This window comes from Camelus ferus, chromosome 6 (genome assembly GCF_009834535.1).
Source record: "Camelus ferus isolate YT-003-E chromosome 6, BCGSAC_Cfer_1.0, whole genome shotgun sequence".
Classification (NCBI taxonomy): Eukaryota; Metazoa; Chordata; class Mammalia; order Artiodactyla; family Camelidae; genus Camelus; species Camelus ferus.
In genome coordinates, this window is record NC_045701.1 from 18,633,807 (window position 1) to 18,659,979 (window position 26,173).

Here is a 26,173-nt window from a genome sequence, read left to right on the forward strand (position 1 = left end):
AAATACAAAATGGATGGTGGAATAAATGTGAAGCATAACCACATGACCAGTTACAGAAATGAAGACAGTAATTGTCACGAGTATTTTTCCTTATTTTGTTATAAATATGTTTATGTGTATTTTTAACATATTTCTTTCCTCTATTATCAAGTAATATAAAATGTATTGACTTCATATCATAGTATTTAAATACCATTATCTTTACATCACAGTATTTAAGTTACAGGGTTTCAAGAAGAAGAGTAAATACCACTCAAAGACTTTATCTCTTCTTCTAGGCAAGGGATTAATGCATTTTTGGCTGTATTCTGGGCAGTTGTATAATGTTAGGCACAATTATGACCTTGTTATTGTCTTTATTAGGAGATTAAGTATGGTTTAAGGGGATGCATAAGGGTGCTAAGTTGACAGGGGGTGAATTTGTGATGGAGGGTTAATATATGCCAACTTGACTGGGCTATGGGGTCCCTAGATATTTGGGCAAACATTATTCTGGATGTTTCTGTGAGAGTGTTTTTGGATGAGATTAATATTGAAATCTGTAGGATGAGTAAAGCAGATTGTCCTCTCTAATGTGATTGGGCTCCAATCAAGTGAAGGCTTGAATAGAACAAAAAAGCTAGCCATCCCCTGAGAAACAGAATTCTTCCTGGATGACTGCCTTCACACTGGGACAGTCGCTTTTTTCCTGCCTTTGGACTTTAACTGAAATACCAACTCTTCCTGGGTCTTGAGACTGCTTCCTTTAAGAAAGGGACCACAACGTCAGCTCTCCTGGTTCTCAGGCGTTTGACTTGGACTGGAACCATTAACTCTCATGAGTTTTCAGCTTGGCAGTCCACCCTGCAGTTCTTGGGATTTGACAGCTTCCATAACATCCTATTGGTTTCATTTCTCTGGAGAACCCTGAATAATACAGCCACAATGTGTTATCACTTTTAGACGTTACTGTGTTTGATGTGTTAATGTCTTGTTAAGGATTTCTGCACAGTGTTTATGAAAGCTATTGCTCTGTAATTTCCTCATAATGTTTTTGTGAGGTTTTCCTGTCAAGTTTGTATTGGCTCCATCAAATGAGTTAGGAAATATTTTCTCCTCTTCCATTATCTGAAAGAATTTGCTTCAGATTGGCGTTATATTTCACTAAATGTTTGATAGAATTCACTAGTTAAAACTAAGCCTGGAGTTTTCTTTGAGGCATTTTTTTAATAGCAGTTATTTTCTTGGAGAAGTGTAAGTCTACTCAGATTTATATTTATTCTTGTTTCCTTTTTCTAGAGAGCAGTGCTCTGTAAAGAATTTATCCATCATATAAGTTATCAAATTTATTGACATAAAATTTTTATAATATTCCTTCATTATCTTCATAACATCTTAATATATACAGTGGTATTTCCTCTTTTGCTCTTGATTAGGTAATTTAGGTTTTTCTTTGTTTATGTGATCCGTTTTGCCAGGTGTTTATCAATTTTGCTTAATATGTTCAAAGAAGCAGCTCTTTTTTTGCTTAATTTTCAGTATTTCTATGTTTTCTTATCTTATTGATGTCATGTCTATTTTTTCCTTCTACTTATTTTAAATTCAACTTGCTTGCTTTCTTAAAGTGGATATTGTAGTAGTTTATCTTAAAACTTTAAATCTCTTCAATATAAATATTTAAAGCAAAATGCAACAACAACAAAATCATCCTAAATGCTTTTTTGCTGCATCAAACATATTTTGATATATTTTCTTTATTATAATTTAGTTCAGAACATTTTATGTTTTCCCCTACAATTTCTTCTTTACCTCATGGTTAAAGTATATCATTTAATTGTTAAACATTTACTGATTCATAAATCAATTTCATTATACTCAAAGAACAATTGTTCTATGATTTCAGCCTTTGAATTTATAACCAACATATGCCTATCTTTGTGAACAATCCATGTGTGCTTGAAAAGAGTGCATATTCTATCATTGTAGGATGTAGCTTTCTATTACTGTCTGTGAGGTCAAGATGGTTGACAACTTGGCCACTTAGATTTTCTGTATCTTTTATATGTTATTAATAATTTTAGGCTTAGCTGTCGTATCAATTATTGAGAGCAAACTATTAAAATATACAATAATGTTTTAGTTTAATTGATTTCTTTCCTTTACTATTTCTCAATTGTCTCAGGTCCCTTCTTGTACTTTGAAGCTGTTGTTATCAGATGCAATGTAATTCATAAATGCTATAACTTCCTGATGTATTGACCCTTTTTCATCATTATGAAATGCTCTTGCTCATATTTATCTTTGTTAATGTGCTTAGTCTTGAACTCTATTTTGATTGATATAAATAGAGCCATTTTTGCATGGGCTATCTTCTTTCATCCTTTTACATTCAATTTATTTGTTTCTTTGTATTTAAAGGGTGTCTCTTGTAGATAACATGTGGCTGGGTCTTACTATTGTATCCAGTATGACAATCTCTGCCTTTTAATTGTAGTGCTTACTATATTTATATTTAATGTAATTAATGATATGATTGGATTTAAGTTGATCACTGTGGGTTTTTTTTTTTTTCCTTTTCTGCTTTTTTGGAAGGTTTTTCCAAAAATTTAATATTCCAGTGACCTTTTGGCTGTATCTCTTTGCATTATTTGATAGGTTACTCTGAGAATTATATAAATCTTTTACTTATCATAATTTACTTGGAGCTACACCTGTATCAACTCACATAAAATATTAGAACCATGCAACAGTCTTGTTGCATTTATCACTCCCCGAATATTTTATGTTATTATTACTATGATGTAAAATTATACATTGCATATATATGTACATCATTATAAACTATATGATACAGTGTTGTGATTTTTGCATTAAACTATCCTAAGTCTTTTAAGGATAGATAGCTAGATGGATGGATGGATAGATAGATAGAACTATATAGATAGCTCTAGATTATATATATACACTATATTTTGTATATTTATCCACATATACTCTAAAGAGGTATTCATTCCTTCTCATAGATCCTACTTACCACCTGGTGCCATTTTCCTTCAGCTTCAATATTTTCATTTAGCATTTCTTATAGTATGGGTCTTTTGGCAGTAAATTCTGTGTCACTTTTTTTATTCTAAAAAATCTTTATTTCACTTTCATTTGTGAGGCATACTTTTCTTGTATAGAATTCTGATTTAGCAGATTTTTTTATTTTTTATTTTTTATTTAACTCTTTAAAAATATCATTCAGTTGTCTCACCTACATTTTAAAAAGTTACCTTCATTTCTATTGCTTGCCCTTATAGGCATTGTGTCACTGACTGCTTTCAAGATTTTCTCTTTGACTTTGGATTGCAACAGTTTGACTAATAAGTAGCCAGGTGTGGTTTTTCTTTACATTTGTACTGCTTCTGTCCATGAGCTTCTTTGACCTATAAATTGATGTTTTTCACCAACTCGAGAAGTTTTCAGCCATTATTTGTTTCTGTTTGTTTTGTTTTTGTTGTTATGCTATCCTGTTCTCTCTTGTCTTGCCTCCTGGGACTCAAATTATGTCTGTTAGGCTTAATGCTATTGTCCCACAGGCCTCTGAGGCTCTGTTCAAATGTCTTCTCTCTCTCATTTCTCTTTGTTCTTTAGATTGGATAATTTCTATTAATCTTTCTTTAAGTTCACTAACTCTCGCTTATACCGTCTCAAACCTGTTTTGAAGCTCCTCCAGGGAATATTTCATTTCATTCATTATACTTTTCAGGTCTATAATTCCCATCCATTTTGCTCTTTTTTTTTTTTTCTTTTACTAGTTTCTATTTCTGTGCTGAAATTCTCCATCTGTTCCTTCATTATGCACATATTTCTCTCTAAGAACTTAAACATATTTATATGTTATTTTAGAATCTTTGTTCATTACAACATCTGGCTCATCTTGACATTGGCTTCCATTGATTTTTCATGAGCCAGGGTCACATTTTCTTTTATTTTTAGATTTCTACAGATTATTATTTCCATACTGGACATTATGAATGATACATTGTAAGGACTCTGAATTCTGTTATATTTATCTGTGGAGTGTTTTTTTAAACAGCTTTTTAAAGGTATAGTTGATATACAAAAAACTGCATATATTTAATGTCTATAACTTGAGTTTGGACATATGCAAACACCTATGGTACTACCACCACAGTCAGGTAATAGACATATCCAGCGGAGTGTTTTTTTGTTTTTTTAATTCTAGCAGGCACTTAATTTGATAGTCATACTCTGTCATCTTTACACTGGCAGTTGCTGAACTCTCCACTCACGTAACTTCAGCTTTCACCATTTTTGTATTTTTCTGGACCTCTCTGTTTCCCCTACAATTAGTTAAGTCGTCAGCCAAGAGACTGGATAGATTTTACACGTTGAATTTGGGTTTCATCCCCGATATAGTCCCTTCCCTTTCAACATTTCCTTCCAAACATCCCGACTGCTCTGACAATCCCAAGCTATATTATCTGATACCTCGAGCATTGTAAAGTTGTCTCTTTCTGCTATACTTGATAATTTTTAGGCAAAGAACCACAACAGGCCAGTTTTACCTATCAGCTCATCTTTTAAAAGTATTCACCTCTCCAGTTTCTGCCTGTTTTTAGTCACCCTTCGGTGCCTTCAAATAGTTGGTTGTTTTTTAAATTTTGTTTACTGTTACCAGTGGGAGGTTTGATCTAACTAAGCTATTCCACAGAAGCCAAACCTGCAAATCCTTTATTTCTATTCTAAAAGCTAACAATTCAAGAATCACAAGGGTCAACAGTGTTTAACAAAAAGTGTATAACATATTTTTAACAAACGATGAACAACACAGAAAGAATCTGACAGACTTTGTTGTATCTTTTTCATGAGTTTTCTCTAATCACAAACAGAAGAAATGTTACTGATTATTTTGTGTATTTTTCTCTAGACATTTTACTAAATAATTAGGACAAATCTAATGAGGACAAATTTTTGTTGAAAGAAAAGATTACGGGCAATGTGTGAAATCCTGCCAAACACCAGTTATTCCCCACCCTCTATTTCCCAGGTGCTGGGAGTTAAAAGAATCAAAGTTACATAAAATTCACGTCTGCTATCGTCATCGACAGGCATGACCCATTTCACCACGCCAAGTCCCCCCGTATGTGAAAAACTGACATAAAAAGAATTGGGACCAGCTGTTCTCTCTTTGTAGTCAGGACCTAAAAGGAAGAAATAGATAAACTGCTGCAGTGGAGATTAAGATCAACCATATAAGAAAATACTTCTCTATGTTGAAAGTGATTAAACTCTACAGTGGGTAACCAACGGCCGTGTCTGAGGGAATGTATATGTGAGTGTATGTGTGTGTGAATATGCGACTAACTGCATCTCTTCTATGTTTAAAAATGATAGCATATGCTTTTATCTTTTGTGAGTGTTTAATCAAGGCACTGTCATGAAGAGTTGTGTGTCAAGCATCTAAAAGATACCATTTAAAAACAGGCCGTTTTCCAGGATGCATAAGGACCATTCAGCATAATAATGTAGCCAGATCACACATCTATTATTTGGGATTTTGGATTCCTTCAGAAAAAGTGTAAGTTCACCTAAGTGTCAGCATTATTGCAGGCCTTTCGCCCACTACCTCAAGCACAGTACTTACTAGCCACATACTTAGGATTTAATACATACTCAAATGCCAGAATGTTCTAAAATTGTTTAAGTCTATGCAGTGAAAAAGCAAACAAATTGTCAGGGGAGCCTGTTTCAAGACCCAATTCTGCCACAGAAAGGCAGGGCTATTGAAAGTTAATTCTCTGTGTTGTTACTGCTCTGAGTCTCACCGTGATTGGGCCTAAGGGGTGTCCGTGGCAATGGGTGCTATGATGTCCATTGGTTCTAGGACTGAAGAACGTTGAATGCTGCTCAGACAGGTCAGTAAAAGTCACACTTCTTCTGCTAGACACTCCGCGTGGACTTTCAGTGTTGTTACTAAATAACTAGGGTTAAACTGTTACCTGTTACTGGAGAATAGGTTCTTGTTTTGTCACAGGAAGGATTCAGAGATTAAACATAGAGGTCAAGAAAGCAAAGCCAGGATTTGTTAAGCTATAGTAGGCTCTCAAGGGGAGAATGGGCAGACTCAGGTGAATAACTGCCTTGAGTTTCTTTGGCAAGCTGGTTATACTGGGTGTAAAAATGAATGGACAGAATATTCATTGGAAAGGGAGGGGTTTGGGGTTGTATTTCCTGATTTTCATCACAGCTTCACCTTTCCGAGGGGAGGAGGGATTTTTGTCCTTATTTGGTCTGGATCGGAAGTGTCATGGCATTGATGCACGATGGGCACTTCTTATCTGCAAGGCTAATTTCATTATAATGAGGGCATAATGAGCAAAAGTTACATTCACACACCAGAGATCCCTGCCTTTTCCCCTCTTTCTTTGTCTGCCTTTAGGACCCCTGTCACCACAAAATATGTGGTTTCCTATCGGTCCAGAGGTTCCTCGTTCTCTCTGTTTGTCCCTAGGACCCCTGTTGTTTACGAGATGCATGGATTCCTGCCACCTGGCCTGTTCCCCCCTTTCTCTGCTCATATCTAGCTCTCTGCCTGCTCTAACAAAATGACTTAATGGAAATAAGGCTTAGGTCTGTGACTTTGAGCACTTTCAAGACATATGTCCTAAGGGCTTATTAAGACCTATTTTATTTCCTCAATGCAAATTTCTTTGAGCTAATTAAAGGGGAAATGGCTAAATTAAAGATAGCTAACACTGTGTTTGTGCTCTATGGCACTGATTAGTCCGGATGGGCTGCCATTACATAATCCCACAGACTGGGCGGTTGACACAATGGAAACTTATTTTCTCACAATAGTAGAGGCCGGAAATCTAAGATCAAAGTGCCAGCAGAGTTGGTTTCTTCTCAGGTCACTCTTTTTTGGCTTGAAGATGACCATTCATTTGCTGCCTCTTCACATGGTTGTCCCTCTGTGCAAGTGTGTGTCTCTGGGATCTGTCTCCACGTGCAAATTCCTCTTCTTGTAAGGCTATCGGCCAGATTAGATTATGGCCCACTAGCAGGCATTTTAACTTAATCTCATCTTTGAAGGTCCTATTTCCAAATACAGTGGGGATATTAATCAAATGGTCCTAGCATGGGTTAGGACCCATCCCAATGACCTCATTTAAACTTAATTACCTCTTTGATGTCTATGTCTCCAAATACAGTCACATCTGAAGTACTGTGGTCTAGAATTTCAATATATGAATGGGGATGTGGTGCACACAATATAACTTGTAATAGGCGCCCAATCTATCACTAGCCATTTTGGCACAATCACAAACATAACTAAAGAGCTATCAAAGAAAAGACACTTACTCTATTGAAACCACTGAGAAGTTACACAATAAAATTTATACCTTTTGCTTATCTGTACCTTGCTATGTGTTTTTTCCCCCTGCTATATCTTTTGAATCCTCTCTGCTCTTTCTTGCCAAAGGGGAAATTTCCAAGCCAAGTTTGCAATACTGAAATGAATGAATAAAGTTGTATATTACACAAATGATGGAATGTCAATAGCTTTTAAAAATCAAATTTTAAAAAAATGATGTAGAAAAACGCAAACAAAACAATATCAAGTAAAATAAATACTAGACAAAATTACCTACATATTATAATCCTACTAACAAGCTTATACGGTTTATATGAGAATTAAATTAGTTAATATATATAAAGCACTTAGAAGATTTTATAGCATTAGATAAATATTCAATACATTATAACTTTTATTACTTGTGTTATCATGTAGAAATAGAACTTAAGATTTTTTCCTGTTGATCTGGCTGTCTTCCTCTGTGCTATAGTATGTGACCTTTCCCCGTCATTCATATTCCAGATTTCCTTGTATAGGCTCCTCTTTCATATTCAACATCTCTATTGAGACAAGAGTGTCAGAGGTGAATCTGAGGCTTTACATCTTGCCTGCATATCAGACTTGAGAATTTCCTTAGAGGTTGCTTTGTGATTGAAATTGAGAGGAATACTTTTCTTTAGCAGGCACTATTGACCAGTCTGTCAAAAACACACTAGATACAAAGGACTTGAATTATACAATTGTTTGGGGAAGGCTTCTGCAACCTGTACTATCATTAGTCAGGAGGAAGCAGCTCTTGTATTAATCAGGCCCCCTAAGGATGTTGACAAGGACAGTAATTCTTTCCCAATGCGCTAATATTGTTTCGTATTAAAACTAGAGAGAGAAAAGGCTTCGGGAAAGAATACACATTTTTAATAGAAGCTATTATTCTGTGTGAAGGGTTATCTGAATAGTTTGCACAAGAAATGAAATTATAGCACTTATTCCATGGGTTATAGTCCAATGGGATACAGCCAGTGAGGGATCGGAGTCAAAGTCCCATCATCCTTTGCAGTCGAGCTTTGTAAGGACACAGTTTACCCAGGGAAACTTCTGTCCATAGTCCATGGGCTTTTGTTTTGCTCTGAAAGGAACAAACTGGCATTATTAACCTAAGCTTAATCTGACTACATAGTCTTATTAAAAACAAACAGCATTATAACCACTGAACCCTTCCAGGTATTTATATATATATATTTTTAAATGACAAGTCACAAACATACAAAAGGATATATAGCCTCGTGGATAGCTTTCACCACTTTGGGTGTGGATGGTTAATAATAAATAAAATAGTTTAGTTAATACAGTTTACTTGACATCATCTTGACTCTATGAGATATGTAAAATTCTGCCTCAATTTATTTACACATATCAGAAATGTATAACTTCCCTGGGTAGTTTTTGGTCCTTGCCTTCTCCATGAAATTACCAGAGGCTTGAGCAGGGTTGAGGTTTGTTCTAGTTAGAGCCCTCCAGGGAGCAGAACTATGTCTCCTTGTTTAACTATAACTCCTTTTAAGTACCTAGCCATCACTGGACCTCATAGGGAAAATATAAAATCCCCAGTCAATTTAGAAGCAGATTTAGACCCAGAAGATAGCCAATTAATGCATCTCAACTTTTCAGAAAGCCTGAGTACAAGCAAGTAGCCCCCAAGGCCCCAAGTAATGATTGCTGTTTCCATCCTCATCTAGGAAAAAAAAAAAAAAAACTGGAAACAGCCCTGATTCCAAGAGTGTTTCAGGCCACTGATTTTTTATCACCCAGGTAAGAGTCATTTGCAATTAATATATAGAATCATAGCCTCTCAGAGCCATAGGGATCCATAGAGAAAATCCAATCTAGTGCTCTCATTTTACAGATGAGCAGACTGAGGCCTATAGAGGTTTAGGCACTTGTCTGAGGTCACTTGCCTGTTAATAGCTCAGTGGGGATATTGATGAAATGTACTATTTCTAAAGCGCTTAATGGTGCTTGAAAAGCAGTTGATTCTCCTAAGTAGCATAAACATTTCCCCTTTCAATGTTACTTGCACTGTTATTTGTAGAAGGTAAAAAATTGTATTTCAGCCCAGCTCCCTCTTGAAATAAATGAAAATTAATATTAAAACTAAAGGATTTTTGTTCAGGGTTTGATACTGCTTTAAGCAAAGCAGGGCTTGAAACAACTCTGCTGAGCGTTCCCATGCTCACTTCCAGAATCAGGAAGATAGAAGTGGGGAGAAAGTTGCCAGCCAGGTTCATGGATAAAAGGTCTTGCTGGGCCTTGAGTGTTTTCCCTAAGAGGCAGAGAGAGCCCCTTTTTCATTCTGAAGAGCGTTACTGTGACTTGGCTTCTTGGACTTGGGGGTACTTTCTCCCTACTCTTCTCACTGTGCAGATTTGGGAGGCTGGCTGGCACTCAGCATCTAGTCACTTCTCGTTTGTTCCCCTGCTTAGGTTGGAGAATAAAAAGGAAGCATCTGGATAGGAGGGGAAATGGTAACTTGGCTTGTACCATTTAATAAATAACTGTAGTATCTGGAGTCATAGCTATGAAATATTCAGGCATAATTAAATACATGTATATATAAATTGTAAACACCAGCATCTTTGACACAGCCTGGACATAAATTAGTTGAGACAGTTTGATTGTTGGAGTCATGTGAGTAATAGGAATAGCAGTATATTCTACAGATTTAAAGGGTGTTGATGAAGTGGATACCTTGTAGAAAAGCCATGTACTGAGAGTAACGGAGGTCTCGGCTCCTTCCCCGTACCATCCTTAATTTGAGTTAGAAATTTCATTTGAGAAGGGAAAATTAGAGTCACAGTCACACATTTGGTCTCAAGTAAGCGTGGAAGCTGGAATGTTAGGCAGAATTTCACCATCATTGTTGCCATTGTCCACTGTCCCCTGAGCACACACTACCATAGGCCAAAGGGAAGGAAGCTTATCTGTGGTGAGAAGTCAGCAGTTTGCAGGGCAGGGGTCCGTGTAGAGGAGTGAGAAATTATTACAGCTGCCCCATCGCATTGCTTTCTCAGCTGTAAGTGAAGCTTCTCATTAATGAATCATGCACACAGACTGCCAGGGTCTCAACATTAATTGGCACTAATGGGAACATCTTATGGTTGAAGGGAGAGCTATGGGAACCATTTTAAGTCTGATTTTATTTGGAAGAGAGCGTGGACAATTTACATTTTCTGTGAAATTCTAGGACAACTTACACAACCCATTTTCATTCCAAATCATATATAGATTGCTGAGTATCTGCAGAAAGTCTATCAAATTCTTCGTGAGAGAGAGAATATCAACAAGTGCTTTAACGAGATTTTCCTTTCTCTGCGGGGCGTGGCACCTGCACAAGTGTTTGAATCACCTTTGACTGTACCGTACATGCTAAGACCTAATGCAATATATGTAATTTGTTTTACTCCTTTGAGATCATTCAGCAGGGATTCAGTGCAAGTTAGCCCTGAGGAAATTTTGACCAATAAATTTTGTCCTCCCATGACAATGTGCTGTTATTCCAACAAAATAGGCCAATGCAAAGTTTACTGAGTTGCCTAGAATGTTTTGCCCCTTAAGTGGAACTGATTTGTGTCATTTCTTTTTTAGCCCCTCAAAAAGAGTCCCTTGTAATTCGTTTTGTCATACACGCTTGACATTGAGGAATGGATAGTCATGGTGTTAGTATAATTCAGACCTTTTTCAGATCATGGAGCAAATGGATGAATCCCACTTCCCAGGACACCTCAAGCCCTTATTACACCTTAGAGTGAATTGGAGAGAGTCTTGCCTGCTTTCAGCTGGATGCACCCGCACAAAGGCACAGAGCTTGCAGCCCTCACTTGCTCCTTCAGTTTGGTGCCCTGGTGCAGTGCACAACCCGAAAAAGGTGCATATAGCTTTGGTATCATCCTTGTGAATATTAGCACCTCTTTAACCCAACAATGAGTCTGTAAGAGGTGCCAGAACAAGCAAGTTTCTAATAAAGAAAAATGTAGGGCTCAGAGAAGAAGATGTGAAACAGGTCTATGGGGAAAATGCAATAATGACATAATTTTTATCAGCAGAGAATGTAATAGAAAGCTTAAGAATGACATCCCTGAAAGCAATTTTTTTCACATTTTCAATATATTTTTATATGTATGTATATAAGTAAACACTGTAATAGCACCAAGGATCTCCTGTAAAATTTCATCATACAGTTTCTGGGCAGGATGCTTCATCAGTAAATGGCACTTGATTTGTTTTAAAAGCATGTGATTTCAGAAAACTGTTTAAACTCTTCATCAAAAACTGGGTGGCATTTTCCAGTTACTTTAGATATTCAAATCAATACAATCTATCTTCTGAAAGTCAACTTGAGTTGCATAGGTTAAGATGAGGACCTTTCACATTGTGCTGAAGATGTGATGCAATCTGCACTTGGATTGGCATTGCCCTTCCTCAGACTGCCATCATCACATGTATCTTCTGTCCCTGAGTTCAGCTATATCAAGATAGCTTATCATCCACATCACATTGGTGAAAATGCCTGCTAACCAGGCAGACTAGTAAATTCAAAGCAGGAACCCTCTCGTCATTTTTGCTGTCCACTGAAAGCCTCCCTTCAGAGCACCTTCTTGCAAGCTGCCTAATTAGTGAACGATCCTCAGGTAATAAAGGTTTTCCAAGACAAGCCAATAAAGCATAAAGCTATAATCTCATTTATGGAATAAAGTCTCTTTCTCCAAACCAGCTGCTCAGATTTTCCAAGATGCTAGTTACTGTTGACTGGTCCATTCTGCTAACAATACTAAGCAAGGGAAGAAAACCAATCTGTATGTAATCCAGGACTTTCATTTGTAGCTGGTCCAACAGCGCCTTCAGCACATAACATTTCACCCAGACACATTTTTTTTTACAGCTTTCCTCATCTTCAGATTTTGGAAGACTGAAGGATATTTATCCCAGAAAAGGAGAAATGATTACATACTTCACATACCCGAAAGGAACGGTCCTGTTCCTACCCAGCTGTTGTGACTCCCAGTGACCTCAGTGTCTGTTCACGTGCTCTGTTGAACACTGGAAAGCTGTGCCACTTTGTTGCTGTTGCCTCTGAGCTGTGGGGGGATATCCTTCAGGAACAAGTTGTTATTCTGAAAGAGAACCATCCACACTTTGCTTCCTTTTCAAATTCTTTGGGTTAATGTGCGCTGCCACAATGTCTGGACTTCGAGCTGCTTCAGTCTAGACTGGCCTCAGGTATTCCTGAGGCATCCTTAGGGGTACAGAGGGATCTAAACCTCCTGTCAAGTTGCAGGGCTTCACTGGCAACAGCTGGGGTATCAGCTCTCCCCCTGCAGGCTTCGCTGGTACCTGTGCCATAGTTTTCAGTTTAACCAGTTCCGCTCAGCATGTGTGCCAAGTCTAGGTTGGTCACTGCACAGGCACAAAAATAGAAACATTTGGCACAGAGTTAATCAAGAGGTAGAGCTTAGGGGGCTAAATTACATTCGAGCACACCTATTGATTGTATCAAGATTAAGGCTCCAGTGGTGCAAAGAAGATTGTAAATTTAGTTCTTTGCGGAAGTAGTGATCAACACCCCCCAAAACTATTTTTTTATTTTTAATCAATACAACCTTAGAGTCATATATTCTACAGTTGATCCCATTGTCAGAAGGAAATATGTTCTGTAGGATCATGTAATTTATCACTGGAAAATAATTTAGGAATCTTTTAGTCCTACCCCTTCATTTCACAGATGAGAAATCGTATGTGCAGCTTAGTGCTACGTGGCTAGCTAATGATGCAGACTAGCCTAGAATCTAGGTCTCAGGACAAGAAGTCTAATTCCCATTCCATCTGTGCCGTGTAAATGCTACAAGCGCACACCCATCTCTCAGTTCAGGAGGTTCCTTTAAGTCTGCTATTCTGCTATTAGGTGACTGCATCTGATATATCCTACCCATACCTTTCCCACATTAACAGTTTTGACTTTTCCTGTCTCTGTCTTCATCTTTGCAAAATGAAAAGTGATAATCTTCTGATCTATCCTTTTGAGGATAGTTGATACTCAGTGATGTCAATGGAAATAGTATTCCCCTTGGCTTAGGGAGTTGTATTAGCTGACCTCTAAGTTTCTTTTCATCTCAGGATCCAGTTTTACTAGCATGGCAACCTCTCTCTTTTTCGCTTATTTAATTACTCTTTCTTTCTCTACTCTTATGTCCTTCTTGAGGGGCAATACCAAAACCTGTCTGTTATGGTACAAAAAACAAAGTTAAGATAATGTTTTCAGTCCACCACCATACTCCCACATCCTTATCCCTCCCCCCACTTTACACATTATATACACACACACTTGCTTACATGCAATGTTGTGCTTATATATTGGATATAACAGTACATTAGAGTTAGCCCACTATGGCTCCTTAAATTACGTTTAGTAGATCCAGTTAGAATTTGATGCTGCTTTTGTAAAGCTGTGCTTAAAATTACTGTACTGATGAAGGGCTCATGCTTATCTTTGGGAGCATCTTCTGTTTGTGACTGGACCACTGATAAAATTCTGAGCAATTTTCAGACCCACAGGCTCCTTCTGGGAAATGCTGCCACGGCAGGTCCTTATGTAAAGGTGGTCAAGCTTTCTAGAATGTGACTTTAAGAATCTGGTCACAACTGATTGAAACAAGGATTGTTAGTGAAAGGAATGTATTTATTGACTTAACATTGGACTAGCAGCCTACAAGATGGCCAATAAGGTTTCTCTGTATTTTATAGTAAATAATAAGGTATTTTGTCTGGAAGAAAGTTAATGCAAGGTACACAGGGAGAAAGTGGTACATACAGATATCAGAGGAAAAACAAAGAAAGCAGCAAAGTCACATAAATAACCTCTTTGTCCCAAACATTTTGTGTCCTTCTTATGATGGCCAAGTAGGAAATATTTGGGTTTTAAAGTTAGGCGATTTGGATTCAAACATTTCATATCCTCTTTGAGCCTCAGCTTCCTTCTTTTAAAAATAGGAATAGTAGTACCTGCTTCATAGAATCATTAACAATATTAAATGAGAAAATATTTTGAAAGATAGGACATAGTGTATATCAGGTAGGTAAATAACCAACAAATGGCGGCAAATAAGGGAATAGCTCATGAATTTTTTGAAAAGATTGAATGAGGTAACATGTGCTGTGCTCCAGACACAGCATAAGCATCTATTTATAAAAAAATGTTCCCTCTATCCCATGTGATTCCAGGAAGTATAATGACTTCCTTTAAATATCAAAGTAGATTGAATTTCTGGTCTTCATTTGTTCGTGTACTCAAGAAATGTTTAGTGAGCATCTGCCATATGCCAGACTAGAATAAAAAGATAAATCAGAAAGAGTTCCTGATAACTAGGAGTGCACAGTGTGGATTTCAGAGAGAGAGGAAAATAGGTAAATGGCATTTTAATGTGGGGAGTGCTATTACAGGGTGTTATGGTAGCATGCATGGTTATTCGAATCCTTGAAGATTTTAATAGATCAAGAAGCACAGATTCCCTTCCTAGGGAACCAGTCAGAAGGGTATACAGTGCCTGGAAATGCCAGACCAGCCATTGCATCTAAGAGGTGTGTAAAAGAAGACCACAGTGTCTGTGAACGCCAAGGAGACAGGAAACATGTCCGGCGAGCAAAATTTAAAGGAGATGCCCATCATCAAGAAAACAAAGCTTTCCTCCAACACCATCTGGCGTAAGAAGGGTCTGAGTTAACAGTAAAATAGCATCTTGCGCAGTTTAGCTTCCATTCTGATGTTTCCTATGTTTCCTATATTTCCCCTCTTTTTAGATGAGACTGAAATGAGAGTATTAGCTGCATTCAGCTATCCATTCATCCAAATCCTCCCTCCCTGTGAAGCATGCCATATGTGAAAGAAAAGCTTTAAAAATACATAATGCTTCTATTTTCATCTACTTCCAGAAATAAGCACTATAAATTATGCCCAGTCACCAAGTAATATTATTGAGCATCTGTTCATGGCATTTAAATGTCTGAAGGGGCTAAGGTTGGATAGCTGGGAAAGGAGAAAACCAGAAGTAGCATTTGTGACAGTGTATTATTCAAAGGGCAGTAAACAACGATTTATCATACCCTCTTAGGGATGAATAACAGAAAAGAAGCTTGCAAGTATAAGAACTTCCTGAATATGAAGTTTACAATAAAACAGTAAAATAACTCTTTCTGCTTCTCTATAACCACATTTATGCATATGTACCTATATACATATAGAACTATAGAACCAGAAAGTCCCAAATTTTATAACAAAGGCAAAAATTTGGGAAGGACAATCAGAAAGCTGTTTGAGAACCATGTTACTTCATAAACATATATTTTTAAAGTTATCTACAAACCCATTTTCCTCAATCAGCAAGTATTCATTAACTAAATAATACGTTATCAGGCCAAGTCCTTTGAAGGATTACAAAAAGTCTGAATTATAATCCCTGCACTGAAGGAGTTTATAGTCTGGTTAGGAGACAAAGTGAGTAGCTAAAGCAGTAGAAAATACATTATTCTTAATTATATCCCATATTAGTTGTGTAATGTAGATGGCAATATTGCAGGTGTTCTGAAGATGACAGGCTTAGCTTAGTTTGGAAATATTAATAATTTCCTGGAGGCAGAGAAACCTGAATTGATCTTTGAAGGATCATTTATAAGTGAATAAGAAAGGGGAAAAGAAAAAGGGACGTGAGAAAAGACAGTGAGGTAGAAACTAATAAGGTATTTTCATGGAGTCAATAAAAATGTTAATCTAACCAGAGGAGAAGGAACATGTTAAGAGGGTAACAGGGAATAACTTCCAGCAGGCAGAGGGGGACAACTCAACAAATTGTCTTCCATTCATGGCCAGGATGGTGCCCACACACAGTGCTTCTCATATGCCTTCTAGTCATTTGTATCCCAACTGAACACTTTATTCTCACCAACCTCATTACTTACCTTTATTCTCCCAGAACAGCAGACGTTTCCAATCAGATGGTCCACATAGCATGGTACTAGCATCAAAATCAATGCAACTTTCTGGTAAGATCGTGATTTATCTTACCTGTATCCTCAAGGTAAGTGCAGATGAGCTCTTTGCAGCAGTACACCCCTTCTCATCATTATTTACGTCTCTCGCCCTTCCATTTCTTTTTATTGTTCTTGGTGCTCATTTGTTCATTATTAGTTCAACAAGCATGTTATTGAGTTTCTACTCTGCCTCATGCTCTGGGCCAGACATTGGGAGTACAGAGATATGTAAGATTCTTTTTACATTCAAGAAACCTTTAGTCTAGAGAGAAGTACAGACAAGTCAACATGCAAATCCATAGAGTTTGATGCATTCTCTGTGCTGCAGCCCCTCACCCAGCTCCCTGGGGAAGTTCATCTAAAGTGAACACTGAACAGTTAGGTAAAGGTGGGTGGAGAATGGGGTCTGCTTCAGTCAGAAAGAACAGTGTGTGAAACCTGAAGTGAGAAAACACAGCACAGGTGGAGGACCACTAGAAATATGACATGAGCTACAGCTTGACAGAAAACTGATAAGTGACAGTCCAACCCTTCAGTATGAAGGGCTCCGTTATCATAAGTGTTTAATAATTTCATTCAGTTATTGACTCATTGGGCACACACTTAATGAGTACTCGTTGTGTGTCAGGACTTGTGCTAGAGCCTAGATACAGAGCTCCACGCAAGGCACAGAGCTGTCTCAGACGAGCTTTCAATCTAGCTGAGATGTTGCAGCACGAAGCTGACAGTTTATGAGGGTAGTGATGGATGTGGGGGAGCACATGACTCATCCCCCCTTCGCTCTGTAACATTCTTTCTGCCTCTGATCCCCTGGTCTTCTCTCCCAGACTCTTTTTTTTTTTTTTTTGAAGTATGTATGGGATTTGTTGAATTCTGCTGCTCTCCTCTTTATTTTGTTCTTATTTCTTTTATTGTTTAAACAACTGAAATGGACATCTCCATTCATTTTCAGAAATATATTCTTCCAAATAAATTACATACATACGTGGGCTCAGGTTCATTTTATTCTTAAAATTTCTGAATAAATCTATAATGGTTTTTAAGCCTAATTTTTATCTAAACCTTTTAAATTTTGAACAAATTAGAAAGCAAGAATTGTAAATAAATGTGGAAAAAAATGCAGTGTAAGTATCGTTCCCCTTCTGTCCCTATCCCTTCATCTAAGCCAAAATAAAATGTAGAAATACAAAAATAAATATTGAATTAAGAAAATTAAATTAATAATAGAAAAAATTACAACAGCACAAAGAGTTTATCTCTATAATTTAATTCAGCATTTCTTTAAGGAGGCAAGAATTTATCGGTAAGCAAGGTGTCCCTAACAGTAAGTTCCTGAAGAAGGTTGAAGAGCTGGCTGAAACAAATAAAACAGTAATAGCACAACTGAGAAAAGGTAAATAGGATGCTGGAGCAAACAGTAGTAAAAAGGAATGAGATAGGGAAGACTAAATAATAACAACGCTGAGAAAGCAATGTTTGGGGACTGAATGTAACAAGGAAATTAAACTCAGAGATAGGACATAAGAAACAGAATAAGAACAGTTTTCTCTCTCCTGCTTCTCCATCCGAGAGAAATAACTGTCATCTACAGGTCATAAAGCTTTATAGACTCATGACCTCTGACCTCTGACCCTGTGATTTATTTCCTCTGAGCAGAGGTGCAGCCCCTCCTCCTCCTGAGAAAAATGAGGCAACTTGGCTGGGTGGCTTCGCCCATCCATCAGGCAGTGAAATGTGTCTGGGTCTCAAGTTTCCATCAGCACTCTTGCTTCAGGACAACTCAGGACCGGTTTACAGACCAAGACAAAGAATCAGCAGGCACATTTTATTTAAAATATGTATACCTTCAACTTATAAATCCTTTCTTCTAAATCACAGAAGGCAAGTAGTTTCCAATTTAATTAACAGACTTAAATTGCTGAAAGTCAGCAGAACCAGTTTATAATTGGCCAGAGCCGATCTGCTCCATTTGCAAAAAAGTTCATTCAATGTAAAGGAAGAAGAGTTCTTTCTTTTGCATTGGCCTCTCCTACTTGACAAGTAGAGGTGTCCATTTGTAAATGGGTACATTTGCACATACAGGCCATCAAAAAGGCATTTCCAGAAGAGCAGTGATAATTAAACAGAGTACACATGCCTTCTTTGATGCCGTCTGAAACAGCAAGGAGACTGATCGGAGTCAGAGAGGGGAGGGGACCTGGGGCAAAATGTTCTTTTGTGAAGCCAAGACTGCTGGTAGCCCGAGTTGGCTCTAGCTTTTGGGGGCAAAGGAGACTGAGTCATTTTCCTTCATGGAGCTGATTTGTTGAAAGGGCACAAGAAATTCCCAGGGATTTCATGCTGCTTTGAAGAAACCTGCATTTTAAATGGATGGGAAAGGGGTGGGAGAAATGGGTTTTGTTGCTAGGTCTCCCTAAGACTTGCCAAAATTTTGCCTGTTTCTTTGTGAACCCAGTAACCACCCCAGCTGGGCTCCCCGTTACTCTAAACAGGAAAGGGATGAATTTGCCCTGTCCTTTTCAGCTTGCAAATGTGCTCTGGTGAGGGCAAACATGGCCATGTTTGTTCTCCCTAGGGAACAAGGCAGGCATGAGATCCCTTTTGTTCAGGCTAAGAACAACCTCCTCTTATTCCCAAGTCCAAGAGGGGCTGGCCACTTAATCTGGAAATGTGAACACGAATACACCTTGAAAGGGCTGGGCTCTCTGAAGTTGTCTAGGAGTTGGGGTCTGTCTGAAGTCCCAGCAGACATAGGGATGCAAGTGATCCTGGGAGCAGCCTCCTTTAGTAAGTGTACAACTCCATAAAGGGGGTCCACCTGATGTGCAGGGGAGCACGGAGCTTATCCAAATGTCTCTAGTTTTAATTAGTTTACAAAAGGGTTATGAGCTGAAGGAGTGAGACGTCTTAGATGCCTTGGGAATATAAAAGTACAGCCATGATCAGTGTCTCAGTGTATGTTTCTTGATGAGTCTATGCAGGTAAGAGGGCACAGGGATGAATATTTCTCTGTTCTTTTCTTCATGGAGGCAGTGAGTGCATGAGACCTTTTCATTCTGCCAAATATATATATATGTATCTCCATGTGCAAGGGGAGCTATAGATGATGCTGGGGTAGGTTAATGACACAAGAACAAGGAGGCCGTCATCTTTATCTTCACTGAATTTACAGGAAGAGAAAAAAAGTATTAGAGTCATTATGGCTGTAATAAAGGGTAAGTGCTGATGTGGCACTGATGCATACCACACGGGAAAGCTATGAGAGAGACAAAGAACTCTGGAGATTTAAAAATGGGAGATACCACATTTCATCAAGTGAAATCAGGGAAAGCTTTATGCTGGAGGCAGCCTCTGTCATGCAACTTGATGCATGAGGAGGCTTTCAACATATGAAGAAAAAGGATGGAGAGGAGGGTGCTCCACTAATGGGGCAGAGAGTGAACAAAAGTGCCCGCGTAGGAAAGTACAGGACTTGCTGGTAGAACAGTGTAGTTTGACTGAAGCATCACATTCTTAATAGGAAAATAATAAGAAATTAAGATGAACAGCCAAGTCAGGGCCATAATAGTGAAGGCCTTAAATGTTAGGCTATTTAGTTTTTTAACAAAGTAAAAAATGGAATCTTTAAAGATTTTGAACAAGGAAGTGATATAACTGGAACTAAAGAGAAATTCATTTAATAATGGGATATATTGGAGGGAGATTGGAGGTTGAAACCCAAAAGACTATCTATTTTAGTCATCTAGTCAAAATGTAACACATCTTTTATATTAGGATTGTAGAAGTGAGAATAGTAAAAGAGAGGTTGAGGAGACTTTGAAAAAGTAGACTCTGTGGGCTTGTCAACTTTTGTTGATGTGGCTAGCAAAGGAGAGAGAAGAACCAGAGATGATACCAGGGTTTGGGGCCCAAAGGATTGGAATAATAGTGTTGCCGTGGACAGCAAAGCAAGTCTGGAGTTTTGGAGGAAGTAGAGTTCAGTTTGGGGTGTATTGAAGCAAAGGTACAGCTAGAAACTGAGTTAGAAATGCTTAGCAGGCAGCTGAATTACAGGAAATAGGCCAGGAATGAGACAGGGAATTAGTCATTGATTTAGCCAATTGTTATGAACCTACCATGTGCCAAACACTGTCTTAAGGTTACTGGGATTACAGAGATAAATAAGGTCAATGGCTTCTGGTGTCACAAAGAGTTTACAGTCCAGTGAGGAATAGAGACCAGTAAGTCCACTGTCCCCTACAAAGTGATAACTGCTATGAGGGAAGGGACAGAAGCGCTGGGGGTTACAGCATTAGGAAAAGTTCTAAAACACCTTACCTAGACTTTGGGGTCAGGGAAGGATCCTAGGAGAAAGTGACTTCTAAGTAGTGGGAACGGGGGCAGTGAATTAAGATGAGCATTTTCACGAAGTGTGGAAGTTCAGTTTAGAAACTATTGCCAAAGAAGTAGGAGGAAAACCGAAGGGGATCTGTATTCTGATACAAGAGAGGAGGGCTCAAGGTAGTGGCACAGGAAGATCCTGAACTCACCTCCTCCCAAAGACACAGCAAATCTTCAATTACATGCAGAATAATTTCTTCTTAAAGGGACCTGATAACTGGATGAACACAGTCTCCACAACAAAGAGTGAAAGGATGGTGTTGAGAGGGTAGGAGAAACAGAGAGAGGATTACACCAAGGAGAAACGCCACATTCTCACTGTGGTCATCCATGATCAGGAAGAATCTCAAAGATAGTTATTTTCTCTGAGGAGCAAGGAATTTGGGCTCCACACCAGGCACTCCAACCCTTAAATCTGCACAGGAGAAACAAAACCCCAAAATACCTGGCTTTGAAAACCAGTGGGGAATATATCTAGGAAAAGTAGAGAACTACAAGGAATGGAAAACCTATTAAAGGATTCATGTGCAGACTCACTCAACCCCAAAACCAGTTCAAAAACACCAGATAGAAAAGTGCGTGGACCATAGGTGAAGGCAACCTACTTGCTAATCTTGAAGCATCTGCTCAAGAGGCAGGAACCAGCTGGGATGCTCTCTGGGGACTGAGACTCTGGTGGGAGCCATTTTTGCAATTTCAGGCTATCTTGTCAGTACCGGCTCTGGTGGGCACCATTTTGGAAATCTCTATCTAACCTGCTAGTGCAAGCAGGCATGACCCGCTGGGAACCCCACCCATCTCAGCACCCCCACCAGGCCTCACATCCACTCCTCCCACCAGCACCTGGCAGCTGCCCAGGCCAGGCCTCAGCACCATTGGAGGGCCAGACTCACCCAATGCCAGCGCACCCAGCAGTCATCCCAGATGAGCCCTATGGTCATTCCAAGGGCCAGCCCACCAGCCAGGGCCCAGCAGCCTCCTCACGTTCCTCCTGCCTTCTGGGATTGATTTTCATTGTTGTTTACTGACAAACACCGAGGTCATTAGAAACAATCACTGTTCACAAAATGTTTTAAACAGCCTGGTAGCAGAAGTAGCTCTGCAGCCAGGACTATAAGGAGAATCTGGGTTCTGAGATTTGGATCATCTCCCTGAAAGCAGGTGGGACAATAGACATGCTTTATGCACATTGTGGCAGAGCACCCATAAGGATGCACAGCTCCAGGCGAGGCTCAGAGTGTACGTGCAAAACTTTCATATGATAGTGTGGTGGGTAAGGAAGTTGAATACCTTGATTTTTTTTCCTGGAAAAAAAAAAAAAACACACAGTTGTCCTCCTTTAAATATAAATAAATATCTAATTAGTGCTAATGATTTCTTTTCTTCTCATGATTTGCTTCAGGGACATGAAGCAAGGAATCTTTGTTTTTAGATGTTTTCACATTTTGAATGCTCAGTAAACACTAAGAAAGCAATCCAATATGTGAAAATAAAAAGCCAGAATAAATCTTCCTCCTTTCTTGAATGCTTAACCTTTAAACACTCAGTAGGGAAGAAGAATATTTCCTAATATACAGATAGAGTGTTGTTTGTTACAAAAAGAGGAAAAAATCCAATTCAAAACTGGGATTTGTGAGGCCCCTTCTTTGGCATGAACCACAAAGCAGAGTCAGTACATCAACTCTAATGCCAAAGGCTTGGATGCCTGACACTGGAGCTTATAAGCCAGTTTCCAGTTTATTGGCTTTCTCATCATAGAAGGTGGTTGAATGTTCTAATTTCAGTCATAAATATTACCAACTGAATGAAGTAGTAAGGCTTAAACTTACTTTGCCTTAAATGCCTATGTAAAAATGTCTGAAACTTGCCAAAGCAACTAAAACATGAAAAGTCATACTGGTTATTTTATATCATGCAGAACAAAAATGATCATTTGACTGAATGATCTATCATTTCAGCCTTAAACATAATTATTGAGTCTAGTAAGACCATTTCCAAGGACATCCATGTCACTCTAAGAAAAATGAAATAATGTAATGAATGCTTTTGGAGAGGCACCATCAGTGCTCTGCCCGCATCCCCTCTGATCCTTTTTGCTGTTCCCACGTACACCTGCCCAAAGTGCTCACACTCTTGACAGCCAGCACCTGCCTGTCTTTGTTTGAGAGCTTCCTTGAGGTTGCTGGATACTACTTTGCCTGCAGGCATTGAGAGTCATAGGTACCCTACTAATAATACAAAACATTTACTGAGTGTTTGCTATATGCTGGACCCTACATTAAGCACTTTATCTGAATTACTCCATTAAATTCCCAACAGTAACTCTGCATGTATAAATTAACAAATTATTGACTCAATGATTTCCTTTCCATAAAATTGTTATACTAGTATTACTATATATGTGTACTATGACATATGTACAAAGATGTTTACTGTAATAATGGTTTAAAAAAAACATGAAAAACCTAAATTTTCATCAACAAGGAACTGGTCAAATAAACATTGGCAGATCCCTAAAGTAGAGTCCAGCCAGGTGGAAGAATGAGGCAGCTGTATATATACTTTAACGGGATAGTTGCTAAGGTACATTGTTATGTAAAAGAACAAGATGCTGAATGGTCATGTATATACATGGATTTGTATGAGTGTGCATTAATTGCGTCCCTAGGGAGAATAAGAAATTGGAAGAATTTAGTGGGAAGATGTACATTTGGAGAGGGGGAATGGGGCCCTGGGGTAGGAGGTAGACTTATTTTTGCTTTATGCGCTTGTTTCACTGTGTGCTTATAATACTTTTTTTCAATTTGAAAATAAATAAATGCAAAATTAAGTGCAGAATTCAGAGAGAGAGAGGCTGATCAGCTCTCTCAAAATTTGTTCAGATATCAAATATTTCAAATATGTGTATTTATTAATCATAGTTACACAGTCTAAAAAGTAGGGGTGTTATTATTTCCATTTTACAGAAAAGGAACTGAAACTGAGAACCAACTAAATTGCTTGAGTGCACCAAGCTAGTGCATAGCAGAGCCAGGATTTGAATCCAAGACAATTTGATTTCTAAGCCCTTATTTTTTACTCTCTATCATTTTCCTTTCAAAATCCAAAATGGACCAATGAAAATATTTAGTAACTTTACAAATATGTGCTAATTTTTAACAAAGGAGCTCAATTTTAACTTTTTAAATTATGATAAAATCTACCTCCCTCAAAGATTTAATATAAATATAAATTCAACAACAGGAAATGGTTTCTCTTTAAGTACTACAATTAATTAATTCTAATGAAAATATAACATAAATTGACCAGAAAATATGGGAAATAAATGGAATGATAGCAAAAACAAGTGTTTCTTTATATCTAGTTTTTCCAAAAGAAATCTGAAATTTATTTACCAGGTAAAGGAATAATTTCCCTGAAAACTCCAATTATTATGTTTTATTTAGAAACCTTATAAAGACAAGTCATAAAACCAAAGAGACACAGAAAGACCCAGTGATGTGCTGCAGACACTGATACTTGTCGCACAAGGGCCAATTGCTAAATTGTCAGGAACTTTGATAATTAGTCATTGAAGATAGCTATTAATTAAAAAGTAATTATATAAACCTACAAGTAAATAAATTAAACTAACAGTGATAAGCATTCAAAACTCATTACTTCCTACTTAATTTATTTACTTGTAGGTAAATAAATAAATAAAAAAGGAGAAAGTAAAAGCCAAAATATTTCCTTCTTTCAGTAGGAATTGTGGTTCTAGATTTATTATCTCTTCTTTATAAATTGTATATAAGGGCCCATAGATGGAGGTTCTATAAATGGATTTATTCTGTGTTATCCATGTTTGCAGATCTAAAAAATAGGAAATGTTTCTCTACTCATAATAAAGGCAATTTTTTCATGTTTTCTGGGACACAATGATAGACAAAGACACCAATGATTAAAGTAATTTTGAAACTTGAGAAACCACAATAACGGAAGCCAATCTAAATGGAATGATACAGTGAATCTGCAAAGGCAGAGATCTACAAGATGCTGTAATGTGTGGCTATCACATCTGCGAGGGATGTGGGGAAGATTTATGGTGGTCTATTTATTAAAGAGTTTAGATCTTAAAATATTTTTAAAAGACCAAAAAAAATAAAAGGTGACTGAAAACTTGTTAGAAAAATCAGTAAGTCATAAGTATGTAAAGTAAATTGTTTTATTGTTACATCTCAGATTTCAACATTATTTTTAGAGAAAAAACGAAGTTTGGTCAATGGAGGGACCTGGTTTCTCCCTCTGTAAAATCAGATTGCAACTTCCTGCCAATAAGTCATTTGTTTTAAGAGGGCAATGTTACATATATATTTTTTAAACCATCTTAGCCTTTCACACACACAAAAAAGGAAGTTTCCAGTTTAAGTATTTGATTGCTCCCAAGGACAATAATATGTACTGAGGGGCATAATTAAAAGACACTGGATTAAGCTGATAGTATCTAAGTATAATTCCCCAGTCACTCAGTCATGTTTCTAGAAGTTGTTCCGCTGACTAGGGCTCACTGATCTCCTTATTAAACAGAATTCTAACTTCTTTATTTATAAGACAACCTAAAGGGAGCAGAGCTGAAGCTTCTTAATTGAAAAACACTTGTTCATGATTACTGGGCATACCAGCTTAAACACAATTAAATTTGTACTGTGTATGCAAACCCAGCCCCAACCATCTAGGAAGCTTAGGTAGCCACCCTTATTATGTGATAGCAAGAAACCCAAAAGAATTCTTTAAAAAATTGTTATGTACTTCAGCCTATTATTCTTAAAACTCTTAAATTTTTCACTGTTTAAATTACTGCACTGGATGAACCATTGTTTCCAGAGGAAAGTCTTAAGAAACAAAGTAAAGCTTTAAATGCACATTTAAATAAAGAAAAAAAAAATAGAGACTGGAGAATATGAGTTACAAATTTACCTTATGAAACTCAACAAAAAGGACAGAAAGGGTAAACACAAAGAAAACAGGTAACAAGGAAATACAAATAGAAAAGCAAAAATTAATGGAAAAAAGATTGGAAAGATACCATCACCACAGTATAAAGGCAAATGATAAACTGGAAAAATATTTGCAACTCATGTTATGATTGAGCTTATTGGCGATCAGCAACGTACAAGTTAAAACAAAAAGTAGAGTTACCATTTCACATCTTTTACATTGACAAAATTTAAAAACCTGATAATAACAAGTTTGGGTGAGGATGTGGGATAATGTGGAATTTCATATTCCACAATTTAAATGATACAAACACAATGGAAAGCAATTTGGTGATGTAATAAAGCCAAAGATGCCCTTCTCAGCAACTCAACAATTCTACCTCTAGTCGGGTTCCAT

General features: G+C 37.7%; 1 long non-coding RNA gene and 1 pseudogene across 2 annotated transcripts in view; one reads left to right on the forward strand and one right to left on the reverse strand.

The window, feature by feature from the left end:
* LOC116664123 overlaps positions 1-26,173 on the forward strand; it is a 379,946-nt gene that overhangs the window by 330,332 nt on the left and 23,441 nt on the right. The window lies entirely within an intron of this gene.
* LOC102522057 lies at positions 11,870-16,510 on the reverse strand (annotated as a pseudogene).